Consider the following 3935-nt stretch of genomic DNA (forward strand, 5'->3'; position numbering starts at 1 on the left):
TAAATTTTGGTTAGATATATTTTACAGTGTAAAATGCAACTTTATTTTGTTCATAACTTTACATCAATACATGTTTCAATACATCACAACATAACTCTTTTTTTTTTTTTTTTTTTACAGAAACATTGTGTTTTTAATGGTAAAGCTTAGCACAGCCCAGCACTGGAAGTGGCATGGAGTCGAAGCAGCAAGGACAAGTAGGTGACCCCATGGAACCTCACATAGCGAAGAGGATGAGGAAGGTGACCATCAAACAGAAGAGCCCTGTGGCCTCAGACAGGACAAAGCCCAGGATGGCATAGAAGAGCTGCTGCTTGACAGATGGATTCCTGGCATAGCCAAAGATCAAGCTGCCAAAAGCCATTCATGCCAGCCCCTGAACCAGCCACACCAACAGTAGTGGCACCAGCACCACTAAACATGGCGGCTGTGTCACTGCCCTGAGAGCCAGTACTGGTCTGGAACTCCCGCCTGGTTGCCTGGAAAGGGAAGCAGCTGGAGGAGTACTGTTTAGATGCATTCTCTGGCCTGCTCAGGAAGGAGGCACACACAGGCCTTAGTGATCCCTGGTGTAACAGCGGATCAGAGCCGGAGAAATGAGTCTTGCCCCAGCGGCCTGCATTTTTTCAGTCTCCCAGCGTTAGCCCTTGGTCTCCCATATTTCAGTGACTCTTGTGAACAAACTCGAGAATCTGAACTGATTTCCTTGAGTGTAATGGACTTGTTTATTTATTTATTTATTCATTCGTTTATTCACCCATTCACTTGGAATCATATTTTGAGCAATGACTATTTCCCCCAAAGTGTGTGATTTGATGATTTTTTTTTTTCAGAGGTTTTTGCTATAGGGCCCATGTGCTCACCAGAAAGACAGAGAGGGACAGAAAAACAGAAAGTGAGAAATCACCCCCCCCAGGGGGGATGGCCATGTCGCAATCCCTTCTCCTCCATTCTCCTCTCGGGATCTTGGGCACACACACACGTGTACCTGGTGTGAGTTTAAGCCACTGGGTCTGTGATTTGAACCTTGGTTGACTACATGGGAGTCCAGCGACATAGCCATTATGCTAACTGTTGGTCCCTTAAGTTTGATGATTGAGATAATGTAGTTATGTGAGAAAATCCATAGCTGGTCTCACAAAGCGAAGTGTGCTGGAAGGGCAAAAACAGAAGGAAAGAACAAATCCTTTTCATATTTCCTCTGTTGTAGTGGAACACAATGGCTTTTTGTTTTTGTTTATTTGTTTTGTTTTGTCTTTTTAATTACCAGAGAGCATATGTGCTGCTAGAGAAAGACAGAGAGGGGGGTAGGGGAAAGCACCTCCCAGTCGAGTGTGGTCATGCTACAATTCCTTCTCCTCCAGTCTCCACTTGGGATTTTGTTCACACACACACACGTGCCCGGTGTGAGTTTTAAGCTGCTGGGTCCAGGACTCAAACCATGGTCAGCTACATGGGAGTCTAGGAACATAACAACTACACCATCTGCTGGTCCCAGGATTTCTATTTTCTACCAGCAATACAACTGGATATTTGCATCTTCAGAATCAAAGTTCAGCAGCAGACCCTTATTCTGTCTTATTTTCAATGTAAAAGATTACCAGGACCTATGACTACAGCAAGCTAAATACTTAAAAAAATCTCAGATAGCTTTTATAATGAAAATGCATGCAATTGTTGGAGAATTTACCTGTAAGGCAGTTATAGTAATAAACAACCCCAAATTTGGATAACCTAGTTATCGTCTATTGAAACCAATCATAAGAAAATAACATTTCTTTCTAAATACAGGAGTCTTCCCAAATCCAGTTCCCACAGAAAATCCATAGGGAAACACAAGAGAGTGAAAACTAACATGGCTGCATGTGTCTGTTTGCTGTGAATGGCCCAGACGGCACTTTCGAGACAGAGGACTCACTTGATAACTGGTGTAAAAAGTACCACTTTTGTTACAAAAGTCCCCGAAAGGCAATGAAAAGCCAATAATCACCACTCTCCTCACCTCAGTTCCCATATTCACATCAAGAAGTGGAACTAGATCATATTCATGATCTATGTGTTTCTAATGAGTAAACCCTGCCAGAATGTGGACAGGTGGCTAAAAGTCACCCTGGTTTATATCTATAAATCCAACTGCTTATCTAGCAGACCAACCTCTCCCCTCTCCCTCTTTGTCAGAGATACCATTGTCTCGCTCGTCTTTCAAGCATGCTATCGCGAGTTTGCATCTGACACTACTCTTTTCTCCCTGCCGCTAAGAAATGGATGTCACTAAGCCTTGTCACTTTTCCTCTGCAACATCTCTAAAGCTCCATCTTAGCTCTCCATGTCTCTGAAAACTTCACCCGTTTTATCCTGTGTGCAAACATGAAACGGGCTTCTGTGACAAAGGGGGGTGGGTGGTGATTGATCTTGAATATGATGGAGAATGTCTTGACCATGAAACATTGGAAAAAGCTCCTGAGAGAGTCCGCTGTGCTGTTTCAGGATGGTGGACTCACCTTGGACGGGAACCATTTTAAATGTGTTGAAACCTGACTTTAGTCATCTGTTTATTTGGGATTGCGACATACCCTTCACCACAATCCTTCCTCCAACTCCTATTCTTAACTTCATTACTTCACTCACATCCTCCAGGGACTGAGTCATTTTACTGCCAACACCTTAGCAGTTCTTTGCAAATTCCCATGCACATCCCCCTAAACCATATTTATTTATTTATTTATTTAGATTTTGCTATAGGGTACATGTGCTTACCAGAGAGAGACAGAGAGAGGGAAAGTGAGAAATCATCCTGTGGGGGGATGGCCATGCTGCTATTCTTTTTCTTCCATTATCTTAGGATTTGGGGGCATGCACGTTGACGTAGCTGGTGTGATTTCCAAGCCGCCAGGTTCTTGGCTCAAACCGTGGTCGATCATATGGAAGCCCAGTGCCTCAACCTACACACCACCCACTGTCCCCCCAACAGTTATTTTAATAACCATTACAATAGAGGTTAGTATTTATTAAACACTATATGCTAGACACTATCATAAGCACACTGTATATATTGGGTTGTCGGAAAACTTATGACAAATCTTTTTCTATGTTTTTCTATGCAAAAATGCGTCATGACTTTTCCAACAACCTACTACTATCTCATTTAATCCCATAACAGCTATAGAAGGCAGTTACTATCATTATCCCCATATTCCACATGTGAGGAAATGAGACTTAGGTTAAACACTTTGTCCAAGATCAAATGGCTATTAAGGTTAAAACCTAGGTTTGTACTTAGCGTGTCTGACACCAGAGTCTCTCTCTCTTTTATTTTGATTTTATTTTTGCCACAGAATGTATACACTCACCAGAGACAGACAGAGAAAGAGGCAGAAAGAGGGAAAAAGTACCCACCGCCACCACCAATGGGACATGGCTATGCTGCAATCCCTTCTTTTCCATTTCTCTGTCCTGTTGGGGTTATGGGCACACATACACAGCACCTAGTGTGTTTTTCAAACTGTCAGGTCCAGAATTTAGATCCCATAGTTGACCATGTAGGTTCTGGTTCCCTTAACCACTATGTCATGGAGCCACCCCTAAAACCTCCTTAAGTACCACAGCATGAAAGACATTATTATATTTCAGGTTTGTTTCCAACAGAGTAGATCTTTCTTTGCTGGTTACTTATCCAGTATTCATCACCCTTTGATTTTGAATATTGCTCATTTTTATTTGGGAAAAATAATTACTCATCCCCAAATTGTCCAAAATTCTTGTGCTAAACGGACCCCATTGACAACCCCAACAGTGGGCTCTTGTTAGTTGAAGCCAATTGAGGCATTCCATTTTCTTGGCCACATCAACAGTTTAGCAGCGAGCATATAAGATACATGTCTGAACATCTCAGGTCTTGCTTGGAATGCTGGGACAGTGTGCTTTCTGTTGCAGAT

At 42.5% G+C, this 3935-nt stretch overlaps 1 pseudogene; it reads right to left on the bottom strand.

Moving 5' to 3' along the window:
* Window positions 1-217: 217 nt before the first annotated feature.
* LOC114008234 (ATP synthase F(0) complex subunit C1, mitochondrial pseudogene) lies at window positions 218-622 on the bottom strand (annotated as a pseudogene).
* Between the last annotated feature and the right edge of the window lie 3313 nt (window positions 623-3935).

Source organism: Tupaia chinensis, unplaced genomic scaffold, assembly GCF_000334495.1.
Source record: "Tupaia chinensis unplaced genomic scaffold, TupChi_1.0 Scaffold000312_2, whole genome shotgun sequence".
NCBI lineage: Eukaryota > Metazoa > Chordata > Mammalia > Scandentia > Tupaiidae > Tupaia > Tupaia belangeri.